Below are 16276 nucleotides of genomic sequence, written 5' to 3'. Positions count from 1 at the left end.
TGCCCGAAATATCAGACACAAAAGAAAGTATTACGAGCAAGTTTGCAACTTTAAGATAGGAAACCTTTCACAGTAATGAAAATACTAGGTCCATGGCCAACTGCAGGTCTTCAGAAAAAAGCACTCGTCGCCTTCAAGAAGTTTCTTGAAGAATCCAATATTTTATGGAAATATTGACCTACCGCATGCGATGTCGCCTTCATGCAAAAGGAAATGTGTAATATTTAGATGATGTGTTTCACATGTGCAATCATTTGTCTCAGAGGGAAATCACCTTGTGTGCGCAAATTGTGTGCATATGTATCTATTAGGCGAATATGAACTGTCATGTTAGGTGAATTGACCTTGTGTGTGGAATACATGAACCAATTAGCTGTATGTAAACCGACGTGTGACATTTGGCTACTGTATACTTTCACATCGTATGTTGTACATTCTCGCCTTCTGTGTCCTTTTTGGTTATCTTACGGCACATCTTGTCTACTAAGAGAAAAGAAGTAGCTGATGCCACCATAACCGCACCAACCTCTCTCATTTCAGCATTTTATTTTAAAAACGGTGCAAAAGCCATATATAGATTAGGAGGAAGACTGGGAGATTAACTAGATATTAACATCCGCTTTGCTACTCAGCCCTGGAGTGGGAGAAAAATGACAGGACAAGCCAAACGATTACTAAACATATACGACACCAGCATTGGTGGAAAGGAAGGATGTTTTCTTTTTGTTAGGTACTCGAATGAAGGTCCTGATGAGGCAAGATTGATAATAAGTGTCGATGGTGAAGGGCTCAATTATCTCTCCCGTCCACTGATATGTAAGCTTCATAATAGCTGTAGTACCCACGACATTAGTTTTTTTTTTAAATCTTGTGCTCTGTTTTAACAATATTCACTGCTTTAAAAAGCAAATACGAGGAGTGCAGGAAACCTCATGTCGCAGCAGCTCTTGTTAAACATGATCGTTTGAATAGTAGATTCGCGAAGGCATCATAAAAAGCACGGAATCATAATTGTGCGCTCAAAAAATTATTACGCAGATGGTGGATTGGAGGAACCGGTATGAACAAAATAACTTCACGCATTATCCCTACAAAGCAACCTCTAGAAATTTTATATGTTGGTGACGCGTTTGCTTTGCGATACGGCGTGTCTCGTGTCTGTTAAATTTCATTATTACTGTGGCTAACAAACAAAACAAGCCCTTAAATTTTGCCCCACCGCAGTGTTCCAGCGGCTAAGGTATTAGGCTGCTGACGCGCCGGTCGCGGGATCGAATCCCAGCTGTGGCGGCTCCATTTTTGATGAAGGCGAAAATGCTGTAGGCCCAAGTGCTCATATTTGGGTGCACGTTAAAGAACCCCTGGTGGTCGAAATTTTCGGAGCCCTCCCCTACGGCGTCTTTCGTAGTCATGTGGTGGTTTTGGGGCGTTAAACTGCACGTATCAATTGAGCCCTTAAATTTATACTTTCCTCCACTCATTCACATATTTCATAAACAGTCTCTCAAGCGGGGCGTGTCGCTACATTGCTTGAATCATGAATCGGGTCAATTTTGCGGACTGTCGTCGCGAAATGACAAATTATGAAAGAAGCTACATTAAGGTGAAATCCTTGGATGCCTTAGCAAACGAGAAAATTGACCGTCACTGGCAGCCGTTTTACCGCGTCAGCGACGAGTGTTGCAAAAAACGTTTGGCAGTGGCACGTGAAAGCACGGTTCATGTTCCCTGTTCCTTTGTAGGCCGTTCCCTAGGTATAAAAAAAACAAACATCTTTCGATTTCTTCTCGTCTTATGTGAATGCTTGTGGATCCCTCTGAGTGTTGCCACCATCGCGATTCAACATAATTGGTAAATTAAACAGGCGTTAAAATCTCAGTTATGTGAAGGGACACACTGAAGAGTCCAGCGCAAGACATTTAAATAGAAATATTTTGCTACATGAAGTACATGAGGTTCAGAGTGATTTAATACACTTCACGCACTATATCGATTACTCTAAAAGCCAACTCGAAAAGACCCAGGAGTTTGGTAAACTCCTCGTTCACTTGTACGGAAATTTGACTAACTTTTAGTTGTAGGCCTCTGTAATTTCAGCGCGCACACTTAGCACACTTGGAGTTGTTTGATGACTGTTGTCTATTTTCATTTCACTGGAGTGTTAACTTGGGCTGCTGTTCGTCCTCACAACAAAATGTGGGCAACATCGAAAGACATCGCAACATTGTTTTTAATGGAAAAACTAAAGGCTGTGCTAGCTTTGTGTAGACGTTCTTCAGCGCCAGGACCTGACGGCATCACTTACCGCGCTCTGTGTCACCTAGGAGATCAAGCTCGGAAGGCACTCTTGTAGCTGTACAACGACTCCTGGCAAACTGGCATGGTTCCACAGGAATGGAAGTCAAGTCACCTGATTCCACTTCTAAAAGCCGGCAAGTCACCCTTAGACATTTCCTCTTACCGCCCGATTGCCCTCGCGAGCTGTGTGGGAAAAGTTATGGAAAGGCTGATTTTAACGCGTCTAGAATGGTACTTAGAGTCCTACGAAATATATCCAGATGCCATGTCCGGGTTCAGACGAGGCCGCTCATCAATTGAGAAGGTAGTTGACTTGGTGACATATGTAGATTACCAAAAGGCCTGCAAACTGTTTTCTGCTGCTCTGTTTCTTGTCGTTAAAGGGGCCTACGACAATGTCACGCACGAAGCCATTCTCAGCGCATTAGAAGGAGTGGGACGTGGTGGCAGGACATATTTCTGAGTTCAAAGCTACCTACATAATAGGTCATTTCACGTGCAGACAGAGAATGGCCCGACACCCGAGTAATACTGCAGCCAAGGAGTCCCGCAGGCGGAGTGGTAAGCCCGACGTGGTTCAACCTAACACTCACTGGACCAGTTGGCAAGCAACCAAACAGCGTACGACTTTCCATTTATGCTGATTACATTTGTGTGTGGACATCAGTTGTGACTCGACTTCAACTTCGCGCTCGACTTCAGAAGGCAGCATCAGTGACATCGCACCACTCACGCAAACAAGGGCTTGAAATCGCAAGTGAGAAGTGTGTCGTCGTGGTTTTCACCAGAATACCAATGTCCGTTTACGGCATATCAATTAACGGGCAATTGGTGTCATGCAGCCAGAGTCACAGATGCTTGGGAGTCATAATCGACCGAAACTTGTCTTGGACCCTGCAGCGTTGACAATAAACCACTATCACGCGCCCATCCCCTTATCACTAGCTAGCACGCCAGCCCCGATGTACTCGGCTGTCACTCGTGTCTCACGTGGTTTCAGACTATAAAAAGATCATGTATCAAGGAATAAACAGTTCAGTTCGTGTTGCCACTACGTTGCGTCACTTCAATGGCGACGAAGATGGGATCAAGGCCGCCGGAGTTTGACGAGGCAGCGTACCGCTGGGATGCCTACCGGGTGCGTCTCGAGGCCTGCTTTGAAGGCAATGATATCACGGGCTCCTCAAAGCGTCGGGCACTCTTCGTAGCCTCACTCAGTGACAGGGTGGTTCGAGTCATTCAGGGACGATGGCCGTCAACGCCTCTGAACAGCCTAATGTGCGAAGACGTCTCAAAAGTGTTGGAAGAACACTACAAGCCGCAGGTGAACGAGACTGCCGCAAGTCACGCATTTTTTGTGCGGAGGCAAGGAGACAACGAGACGGGCAAAGATTTTGTCGCAGACTTGCGACGTCTTGCAAAAGACTACAACTTCGGCAGCCTTCTAGACAGAATGTTACGTGACAGGATAGTGTGCGGCATACGGGATGATGAGGCCAGGTGGTTTCTGCTAACCCAAAGGAAGCTGACTGTGCAGGAAGCTGAGGAATTCGCCATGTCGTCAGAAACAGCTGCCCGTAACGTCCGGTCTATGAAAGATGTAAACGGCGAGAATGACGCTGGTAAAGTGCACCTGGTTCAAAGGCGTCGTAGCAGCGGACAAAAAAGAGGCAGCGGGTACGACACAGGTGCACCGCGTCAGTCGTGCTGGAGGTATGGCTCTAACCACTCAGAACACGAATGTCATTATGTCGGGAAGGTGTGCCACAAGTGCGGCACTGAAATACACTTGGCTAGGATGTGCCACCGCAGGCGCAGTGGCCGGCAAGGATCGTACGCGCTCGGAGAGCTTTCGGACGGAGAGGACAGTAAGGAGGAAATGCTTTTCGCCCTATATACCCCGAAAAACGTTGACCAGCCAGATACACGGCCCATCGCACGGAGCCTCGTCTGGGGCAGCAGGACACTGCGGATGTTGATCGACACGGGTTCATCAGTTAGCGTGATTCCAGAAAAGGTCTTCAGGAAATACCGTAAGTGGTGGGCAAGACTAGAAAAAAAAACGCCACTTCGGCTATCCTGCTTCCTTGGTCCGCTTCCAGTGGTCGGCAGAGTCGCCATGAGCGTCGAATACGACAAGACACGAGTGAATAGTTCGCTTGTGGTAGTGGATTGTGATGGTCCACTACTGTGCGGCCGAAACACCATTCAGGTTTTCCGTGAAGCGGGCGTGCCACTTTTAGAAGTAAGGGCTCTTCCGAGTGTCTACGTGCTGCAGGCGGAAGTTGACTTAAAAGGGCTGCTGGAAGAGTTCTAATACTTATTTCAAGATCGACTCAGCTGTTACAAAGGTCCGCCTGTCAAGCTGTACAAGAAAGAAGGGGCCGTGCCTCGGTTTTTGAAGGCCCGCCCGGTGCCCTTCGCGCTTCGCAAAGCAGTCTCAGCAGAAATCGACCGCCTCGTGCAGCAAGGTGTCCTAACTCCGGTGGGCGTTTCCAAATGGGCTGCTCCCGTCGTACCAGTGAAGAAAAATGGAGACATCAGATAGTGCGGTGATTTTAAGCTCACCGTGAATTCAGCCACTCACCTGGAACAATACCCTTTGCCTAAGATGGATGATATTTTTGCCGCGTTTACGGGGGAGAAGTATTCACTACACTGGATTTGAGCAATGGCTATAACCAGCTCCCGCTTGATGAAGAAGCGAAGACGATGACTCATCAATACGCACCAGGGCTAGTACTCATACAACCGACTAGCCTTCGGCCTCTCGTCGGCTCCCGCATTGTTCCAGCGGCGCATTGAGTCATTATTCCGGCATTTGCCAAGAGTACGTGTATACCTAGACGACATCATAATCGCCGAGAAAGAACGGGACACTGCCATGATTCGACAAGTTTTCCAGAAACTTCGTGACAATGGCCTTCAACTGAACAAAGCGAAATGTCGGTTTCGTGAAAAAGAAGTGCAGTTTCTGGGGCACAAGATTGATGCGACCGGCCTTCACCCACTGCGGGACAACCTCGAAGCCGTAACAGCTGCTCCAAGGCCAGCATCGGTAAGCCAACTCAAGTGATTTCTGAGGCTCATAACCTATTATTCGAAATTTTTGCCGAATTTAGTCACAACCTTGGCTCCGCTCTATCGCTTACTGGGCAAGGGACAATGCTGGCATTCGGAAAAAGAGCATCAAAGAGCGTTCGAAGGAGCGAAGCATGCCTTGGTAAAGCCGAATTTTCTGGTTCACTACGATCCGCAGAAAGAGTTGCGACTGGAGTGTGATGCTTCATCAGATGGCTTAGGGGCAGTATTATCGCAGCGCATTGATGGCGTGGATCACCCGATAGCTTTTCGTTCAAGAACGTTGACGTCAACAGAACGCAATTATTTTCAAATAGAGAAAGAAGCGCTGGCCTTGGGGTTTGGAATTTGCAAATTCCGCGATTTCTTGCTGGGGAACCGTTTCACGCTGGTGACAGATCATAAGCCACTCACCACGCTTTTCCACCCCAACAAGCCCATCCCGCAGATGGCGGCAGCTCGAATTCATCGTTGGGCGCTTCTTCTATCAGCTTACCCGTAGAATCTAGAATACCACAAGGGAACCTGTTACAAGCTGCCACTCTAGCATCGCCAGCGCGAAGTTGGTGACGGGAATGACAGCAGGTTGGTTCGTTCCGTACGCAAGCAGAGACAGTGAAGAGATCAGAGACGTGAGAAAACAAAACAAACTTTACTCTAGTAATATTGCAGCACACGGGATCTAGTACAACACTTCAATACAACTATCAAAATACATCAACACTTGATACAACTAAAAACATATAAAAACAATAAATCAGCTTACGCGAGAGAACTATTACAAACTACACAAACTAACAGCAATAGAACTACGGAGGAGAAAGTTCGAAGATATAAACAGGTGAAGGCATACGTGTGATGACCGGCAGCGTTGCGTCCCCGACGATCGGATGCGAGAAGTCGAAGAGAGTTCAGGCACGACTGCGATGTCAGCGGTCTTGCAACGCTGGTGGCTCCGGGAGGCTAGCGCTAGCACGTGACTTCGAGCAGGTTGAGGTAACTCGAGGCGATGTCCCGATGTCTACATTGCAGACGTTAATATCGCGTCACAACTAGACGAACGGCTAAGTTTATGTGGCCAGCCGATACGGAGCCACACTAAAAACTTCTAGAAGAGATGCTTGTTGATCTGTTTCTACACCATGTTGGTCAGTGACTAGTCTGCCTAGCCGGGCAAAATCCTGCGCTTAAATCCTCCTCGTGTCTCCTCGCTCTCTTCCTTGGAGACAAGAGACCTCTAAACGGGTCCAGTCATGCGCGTTTATATGATGGAAACTCCGCCCCCAAAATATATTGACCCCACCCCTTTTTAATTGGGAGAGGGCCCTCAACTAGCGAGAGTGACAACCTGCTGGGTTGTTGTCATGCGGCTTGGACACCAAAGGTTTTCCCATGCTTTTCCTTTGTGGGAAACGGTCAGACTGTTTGGCTCTCAGCTGGTGCGTCCCGTAGTCTAATCCTTGTTCGGGGTACATCGCGGCCTTCCACGACCTTGCAGACGCCGCCGCAGTTACAAAAGGATCAATCGTCAGCGGCGACGTTCCAAGAAGAGCACCCCATTCTGCACTTCTCGGCTCTTTTTTATGCGCCCGCCGTTCCCATAGTCAGTGGGGAGGTACGGCGCCCGTAATTGCCGTGACGTGGGGTCGTCAAAAATGACCGTCCGTGACAGAACCCAAAACGGTAACGCAGATGCCCTCAGTCGCTTGCCTTTGACAGGAGACCATGAACGTGGAAGTCAAGAAGTGACCGAATACGTACTGTATATGCAGGGTCTGGACGCAAGTGCACTTTCGTCTAACCAAATCATTAGTTTGACCCAGGAGGACAGCAAACTTTGGCAAATCCGGGAGTGAATCGAGCAGGGCTGACCGTCACGTCTTACAGGGCAGCAGCAGCATCTGCAACCACACTTCACGCGCCGGCATGAACTTGTCGTGAGCCATATCCTCGTTTACTGGGGTAAACGTGTCGTCGCGCCAGAGGCAGCCCGTCAGTGCCTACTCAACGAGCTGCACGACATGCACCCAGGTATTGGGGCCATGAAGAGGCTCGCTCGCACACAGTTCTGGTACACAAGATTAGATAAAGGTATTGAAAGGTTGGTGCAAAACTGTCCTCAGTGTGTGCAAGGGTGGTCCATGCCGACGGCGCAAGTGCCATCGCCTTGGCCTAAGACAGGGAAGCGGTGGTTCCCAGTTTACATGAATTTTGCAGTTCCTGTTGATGGGTGCCTAATTTTTGTCCTAGTTGACGCGGAAACAAAGTGGATAGAAGCAGTGCCGCTAAAAACAGCTACCACAGACACAACCATTCACTTGATTAGGGAAATTTTTGCTCGTTGGGGTATCCCACAGTGTGTGGTTTCTGACAATGGCCCCCAGTTTTCGAGTGCGACGATGGCAGAGTTCATGCGTGAAAATAGCATACGCCATGTCCGAACGGCGCCGTACAACCCTCAATTAAATGGACTAGTCGAGCGAGCGGTGCGAACAATAAAAGAGGGCCTCAAGAAAAACAAGCACGGCACATTGTAAGAAAAATTGTCTCGTCTTCTGTTCCGTTACAGATCTACGCCTCTCGAGAATGGCAAATCACCAGCTCAACTGCTGCTGGGATTCGAGCCCCAGACAAAATTGTCTGTCCACTTTCCAGCAGGGGCAGTGCCTGCAGAGGCTGAGGCTACCCGAGAACGACCTTTGTCGGTCACAACGCCACCCCTTTTCTCACCCGGAAAGCTCATCTGGTCCCGCCAATTTCAACAAGGGCAGAAATGGCTTCCAGGGACAGTAACAGCAACGGACGGCAAATGGATGGTGAAAGTGGAGACCCCCTTGGGGACCCAGTGCCGGCATGTCGACCAGCTAAGGGCACGACCGACGTCAAGCACGCCGGAAAAGAACCCAACGGCAACCAGCCCAAGTCCAGCGGAAACTCAGCCGGCCCCAGGCTCTCGAGAATCCAGTCCAGCGACCATTGACTCCAGTCCGGCGACCCCTCAGTCGCCCGTCTCGCCGCGAGCAACCAGTGCGCCGGAAGCAGTCCCAAATCTACTCCGTCGTTCAACGCGAATACGACACCCTCCGGAGCGACTGGGCTTTTAAAGGGGGAAAAGATGCAGCGTTGGCAACAAACCACTACCATGCGCCCATCCCCTTATCACTTAAAGAACCCCAGGTGGTCAAAATTTCCGGAGCCCTCCACTACGGCGTCTCTCATAATCATATCGTGGTTTTGGGACGTTAAACCCTACAAATCAATCAATCATCCCCTTATCACTAGCTAGCACGCCAGCCCCGATGTACTCGGCTGTCACTCGTGTCTCACGTAGTTTAAGACTACAAAAAGACTATGTATCAAGGAATAAACAGTTCAGTTCGTGTTGCCACTACGTTGCGTCACTTCAGACCCCACACGTAAACTACGTAAAAAAGTGGCTGACCATCAATTGTCACTTGTTCAGGTTCCTTGCAGGAAAAAGTTGGGGAGTGTCTGTCGAGTCTATGTTACAGCTGTACAAGGTATTATTTATTGGATTCCTGCAGTACAGCCTACCTGTTATATCTAACACGTGCAAAACTAACCTTCGCACACTTCAAAATATTCATGTCAAGGCTCTTGCCTTGGTTTACCCCGCTGTGCATCACCCCGCCGCGGTGGTCTTGTGGCTAAGGTACTCGGCTGCTGACCCGCAGGGCGCGGGTTCGAATCCCGGCTGCGGCGGCTGCATTTCCGATGGAGGCGGAAATGTTGTAGGCCCGTGTGCTCAGATTTGGGTGCACGTTAAAGAACCCTAGGAGGCCTAAATTTCCGGAGCCCTCCACTACGGCGTCTCTCATAATCATATAGTGGTTTTCGGACGTTAAACCCCACATAGCAAAACCCCGCTGTGCATCGACGGCTGAAACCATTGCCATTGCACAGGACTACTCGATCACGACGCACATAACCATTGAAACGATGCGTACGTACCTCAGGCAACATGCTGGGAATCCTTCCCGCCACTTGGCTAACCTCGCGACTTAGAGACCCCGCACGAAATTCAGTGCAATTGTCTGTGCACATTGTGCACCATTAACGTCAGGCTTTACGCCTCCGGAGAAATTGGTGTATCCACTGGGGTGTCTGACACTTCCGCAAGTGTGTCTCGCAATTCCAGGAATACAGAAAAAATCAAATTTGCCTTTGTCAGCCCTAAAGCGATTCAGCTTGAACTCTTGCACGAAATGTACAACAAGCACGTGCACATATGCACCGATCATTCAGCCACAGCGTCTGCTTCTGGCGATGCGGTGGTGATTCTAGCTAGAGGAACTACTCTGCGAATCAAGCTGTCGCACGTCACTATGTCTATGGCGGCAGAACTTGCCATTTTGCGTGGTGCTCTGGAGTACATCAAATCCCAGAGACCGAATGAATGGGTTATGTTTCCGATTTGAAACCGGCCTCACAGAGCATGCAGTCCGTCGTTCGACGAGGTCGCCACGAACAGTTAACATACGAGGTTGTCAAACTTCTTCACCACGTAACAAAAACAGGCCACGAGGTCAATTTTCAGTGGCTACCTGGTCATTGTGGGATCAGTGGCAATGATTCCGCAGACAACGTGGCTCGCTCATGCCACCAAGAAGAGTACACCCTTCCGATTCCTTTGTCAAGGACAGACGCTGCAAAGCAACTTCGTCACCTGGCACGCAGTTTGTGTCTGCAGTAGTGGAACACCCCAAGCATAAGACACACGAGACTATACCAAATAAACCCTCGACTGGAACTTCGACCTCCAACCGGACTTCGTCGACGTGAAGTTCGCTTCTTTGTCGCCTTTGGTTGGGGGTCGCCTTCACAAAAGCACATACAACCCTAATCGAATTGACCGACAATGCGAAATGCGATGAATGCGCCATCGAAGAGGACATCGACTATCTGCTATGCCGTTGACCTCAATTTGCCTCTAAAAGACAGAAGTTTTCGGACGCATTGCGACAATGGGACGATCGGCCACTCTCTATGCAGATGCTACAGGAACACCGTCATCGTCTTTCGTCGGCTTGAAAGGCAGGCAAAGCCATCTTAAGCTTTTTGAGGACTACAGGCCTATGGGAACACCTCTAACTTTTGTGTAGTGCCACCGCTGCATACGCGTCAGCCCATTGACTGACCATCCTTTTTTTTCTGTCTTTCTTTTCTCTTTCATCTCTCTCCCATGTCTGTACTCTACCGTTTCTATTCCCCCAGCGTAAGGTAGCAAACCAGACATGTGCCTGGTTAACCTCCCTGCCTTCTCTCTTGTTGTTCTTGTCTTCCTCCTCCTTCTCCATCGCGAGAACGGTACCCCCAGGCAAAAATATAGATAAGAATATGCAGGGTTCGCCATAAGGGGAAGCAGGGGCAAAGTTTCAGCTCCGCCCCCTCCTCGTTGATTGTGTCAAAATACAACACGTTTAACAATGCACAAAAAAAGAAAATAAGTGTTGACGCGATTGTTCCATTCTCCTGCCATCTACCACGGTGGACGAATGGCTACAGTGCTGATTGATTTGTGGGGTTTAACGTCCCAAAACCAACATATGATTATGAGAGACGCCGTAGTGGAGGGCTCCGGAAATTTTGACCACCTGGGGTTCTTTAACGTGCACCCAAATCTGAGTACACGGGCATACGACATTTCTGCCTCCATCGGAAATGCAGCCGCCACAGCCGGGATTTGAACCCGCGACCTTCGGGTCAGCAGCTGAGTACCTTAGCCACTAGACTACCGCTGCGGGGCAAAATGGCTACAGTGCTTTGCTGCTGACCCGAAGATGACGCGTTTGACCGCGGTGGTAGGATGTCGATAGAGGTAAAATGAGAGTCCCGCGCACTGTGCGAGGTCATTGCGCCTTAAACACGTAGTTGAAGTATCCTGAGTTCTCCCCTACGGTGTCTCTCACAACCATACCGTGGTTTTTAGACAGTGAACCACCCCCAACATTGTTAGTGTTACACAATGGCCTAATTTTGGTCAACGGCTTCACAGGAATAAAGGTGGCTCTCGAAAAGCCACATCAAGGTGCTACGGCCACCATCACCAGCACACACTTGCCGGGCCATAACTGTGCCCTTTAATTTGTGGCATAACAGGTTCAGGGTTCAGCCCAGTAAAATTTGAGTCAGACTTTGCCACCTCCCCCCTCTTCCCGTTAGGTGATTTGGGGCAGTGGCCACCGTGTCCCTCTCGTGGGAGCGTCTATGGACTAAGACATTTGACAGCAAGCTCGGTGTAGCACGTTTATGTTTGTCATTTACTTTTGAAAGATGTCGTTCCGACTGCGAATTTATTTGGGCTTTCCAGAAAGTGATCCTGTTTTCTTACAGCAATAGCTCACGCTCTGGGAGCGAGGGCTGCTGCAATGCTGTATGTTTGCAGTGTTTTGCTTCCAGGTGTCGAGCTTGCTGGCTAATTTACGGAGATTAGCGCACACTGATGTCCAGGTTTCGGAACAGAATTACGCGAGTGGTATGGCAGAATAAGTCTTGCCTAAAGTAAGTCCGAAAAGCGTCCAGCCGCTGTGCCATCAGTGAATAAAAATTACTTCAGTGTGGCTGTAAAAAAGACTGCGAGGCTATCAGGACGATCCGTATAAAGTGGAATATCATCTAGAATGATTTTGATCCTCACACAACAGGCAATAAATGTGTTCGATCCTTGCTAAAGTATTGACGTCACGCAGGGCTGCATGCGTCTCATATTACGATATTGCTAAATTTTTGTCTGCATTTTTCACTCTCCCCTCTCACGCGTGGCGAATACACCGAATAAAAGAAAAGATGTACTTGTGGCGCTTGGCATGCATCATGATAGTAGCCTAAACAGTGCCACACCCCCCTCCCGCCCCTGAAATTTCGATGGAAGAATGAACAAACACCGTGAAACATATACCATGCCTCTCAATGGACAAATATAGAAATTATAGGTTTTTCAAGGCCTTAAAAGTGCCCACCCCCTCTCTGAGAAAAATTCTTGGCTATGGGAATCATATGCGGTAGCAGTGGATTAGGCGTCAACTTGCCGCACTCTAGTTTTTCGCTCACTTTAGGTTTTTATTACTCTACTTGTTTCAGATCCCAAAATCGCCACATGATTATGAAGGATGCCGTGATGGAGGGCTGCGGAAAATTAGACCCCCTGGGGTTCTTTAACGCACTTCTAAAGCTAAGATCACGGGCCCCTAGCAATACGCCTCCATTGAAACTGTGGCCTCCACGGCTGGGATTCTGTCAGCAGTGAAGCGCTATAACCACTAGACCACCATGTCGGGTGCACTTCCAGCTTCTGCACTTTCCATTGAAAAGTTCTTCAACACGAAGTGCCACTGAAGCGGCACTCCATCTTTAGAAAAAAAATTCGCGTCGCATTGAGATGAAATATTAAGGTGAACGCCTTTGTTATCTCATACTCGCGTCCATCCATCCGGGCCCTGGTCGGACGGATGGGCGTGAGTGCCAGCTGTGTGCTCTCCAATTTACACTCTCTCATTGAGCACGTGATTGCTGAGAGTGCAGAAAACAACAAAGAAAGAGATGGCATAGTCAGTCGAACGGTCACAGGCTCTGGCTAAACCCACTGGAATTCTCCACAGCATCTCTGTCTTATAATATTCCATTCATTACGATCAAACAGTTAACCAGAAGTTTGCCCTCAGATACCGACTTTTTGATCTTAAGTTTCTGGCGAGGCTTATGATCCCATCATGACCTAGGGTTGTTGTAATTCACTATAAGCATACTAACGAAGCTGCCACGAAGGAAAATTTCAATAAATATGGAATTGGGGACAGCGTTAACGATGCAAGGAAAAACAATCGAATGATTTCTTAGAATTCCAGAACCAACCGATAATGGTTGGCCCACCAACAAAGCTTAGGGAATGGATTATAATAACTGCATTTACCACTTTATTAGTCGTAATCTCTTCATATATATAAAATGAAAATTTGGTGGCGCGACCGATAAGTCACTCAAACCGGATTTCGAAGTGCTTCTCTTTAGCGCCACAGACGCTGCGGTTATCTCGCAGAAGTTATTCGTTTTTTTTTAAATCATTGCACTCAAAAGGATCACCATTACCTTTCAGGGTTCGATGGCCTGTACTAGGTTGCGTTTATTGCAGCGGATTATGAAGGAGCGAAAAGAATGGGTAAAATAATGTCGTTCCGAGAACAAAACGACCCAGACGGCTTTGTAGCCGCCATCATTCCGACGAGCTTAAAAAGGAAAAGAAAATCCGCGAAATGTTTCGCCACCTTATGATTCTCACCATTGCTGTAAGCACGAGCGAGAAGCCATAAAGAGGCAGTTTCGTGTTGCAATCCTCTCTTCGCATTCATATACAGCAGTTGCTCGTGATATACTGCTGCGTGCGAGCATGTATGAATGCAGAAACGACGTACTTCGTTTTGTAGAAAAATATTTAAAAGAAAACGAAGTCAGCGAGCATAGGCTGTGGCGTCAGAAAATGAGGGCCTGCAATTCAAGTGAACTTTACGGTGTTTTTGGCACAGAAAAATATTGCCGCATAAATGCCTTTAGTGACGCCCCGAATGATGGGGCATCGTCGGGGGCGCTCATGAAAGATGTAACATCAGATGCCTTTCGAAAACAGAGAGAGAGAGAGAGTGAAACGCTTTTCACAGTGGACCCCTGTAAAAGCATGGAGATGACTATGAAAGGCCGCATTTATTTGTCCGAAGAAAGCGGGATTTGAGTCCGTGTCTTCTATAAATAAAAGCAGCGTCATTCACTATGTTATACAGCCTCATTGCTCTTTCGCAATCATGGATTTTGAAAAGAACGACAAATAAATGGCGTTGGCGCACTTGCAATGCATCTATGATTGCGGTGATTCAACGTGCTTGTATTTCGGTACCATGAGCTCGTTTATGAAAGAGCGATAGCCACCCGTGCCACCGAACGTCAATTGCTGCACTAAAAATAATAAAGATTGCAAAAGCCGAGATAGTCGAATTGGATGTATGTGAGTGTTGCAATGGTGTGCACATCGGTATGTAGGATCATTGACTCGAGGGTACATCAAAAACTCATTTCAACCAAAGGTACACGTACTTTGAAGTTAATGTTAGATGGAGATTATTTGCAGAAGACTGCACCCTGTACAAAGAAATCCACTCCCACGATGACCATATCGCCTTAAATACAGCGCTAGACGCAGTTTAAGCCTGGTGCAGTGATTGGCAAATGAACATCAACGAAAAAAAAGTCCGCGCTCTTATATATAACTAGAAAAAAGAATCCATCCAATTTCAATTACGCCATCAGTTCAACTACCCTTTCTAAAGTCACGAAACATAAGTATCTAGGGGTCATTCTGTCATATGACCCACGGTGGGACGCTCATATTCATTACATCATATCATCTGCGCTGAAAAGACTGTTATTTATAAAAAGGCGATTACAGCAAGCACCACCACACCCAAAGTTACTGGCCTACAATACTTATACGACCTATTCTGGAGTACATTGCCTGGTTCCCGTACACACACACAAAAAAAAAACTAACCAGCAAGCTCGAAGGTGTTCAACGAAAAGCGCTTAGGGTCATCTTTAACAAATTTAACCGAACAGATCCACCTACGGAGCTGCTTAAGAAGGCTGGACTACTAACCATAAAAAAACCGCGCGATATTGGCATGCTTAAAGCTGATGTACCAACTGTTACATGGTCAACTAAACATAGACAAGTCCCGCTACATAAAGCTATCCGCAGATAGAACTTCCCGCCACAAATACTCTCATACCCTTGCCCCTCACAGATATCACACAGATGCCTTCAAATTCTCGTTCTTCCCGCTTGCGATCAGAGAATGGAATAACCTGTCCCCCTCCATTACCAGTAGCACATCCTTAGCCACTTTCACAAAAGTAGTAGAAAGTGACTTGATAGCCTCGCAAACATAATATGGTGCTATGTGATCTTTCTTGTTATTTAAGTAAATTGCCAATATGATTGTACTTTGACAAATGTGCTTATACGTTTTCTTTTTTGTTGTTGTTTTGTTAACTTCTTTCTTATTATTTTTTTCCTTTCAATTTACTATACTTAATCACTGCCTTAGATTGTCCACCTCGGGGATTGACAGTATGTGAAAATAAATAAATAAATAAATAAATAAATGAATGAATAAATGGAAAGGTGGTCCAGACGAGCTGAAGGTGTTGTCGAGGGGGGAGCGCTGTTGTCTGGCGTTTCGCGTGCCAAAACCACGATACCTACATAAGAGCTGTAATGTAGGGCTCCAGAAATTTCGGTCACGTGGTGTACTCTAACGTGCACTGACTTCGCAAAATACGCGGGCCTCAAACAGCTCACTTCAATCAAAATGCGACTGCAGCAGCCGGGATCCAACCCACGACCATTGTCTTTGCTGCCGACTACTGTAAACGCTATAGACCTTACCGCAGGAGTCCAAACAGCGTGTTCCAAATCTCGCCAGCATCGTAAACGGCCTACGCTAGCAGATTAGAAGACAACTCAAAGTACGCAATCGAAAGCGCCCGGATGATGTCCCTGCGATGCGACACCACTTCAAGTGGGCAAGGGAGAGTTAAAGAAAAAAAATAATATTTTAGTTATATTGAGCGCGTAAGAAAGCGTTTACTTGTGCACGGACGACGTTCGGAAAGATATGCCACTCAGCCGCCATCTTGCTTGAAGAGTGCGGAATCGTATTTGTCACCGATACTGTCTTCGCGACCTTGTCTGTTCTGCAGGCCAAGCGAGTGATTTGATGAGGTTTAAAGGCCCATACACTGGTGCGTGTACTCGCGCACCTAGGCGTCAAAGGCGTCAATTGCCGCTCAGGGGAACGCGACGAGGCGCGAGGGATCAAGCGATGCTCGA

The sequence above is a fragment of the Rhipicephalus microplus genome, chromosome 4 (genome assembly GCF_043290135.1).
Source record: "Rhipicephalus microplus isolate Deutch F79 chromosome 4, USDA_Rmic, whole genome shotgun sequence".
Lineage (NCBI taxonomy): Eukaryota > Metazoa > Arthropoda > Arachnida > Ixodida > Ixodidae > Rhipicephalus > Rhipicephalus microplus.
This window is presented reverse-complemented; position numbering follows the sequence as displayed.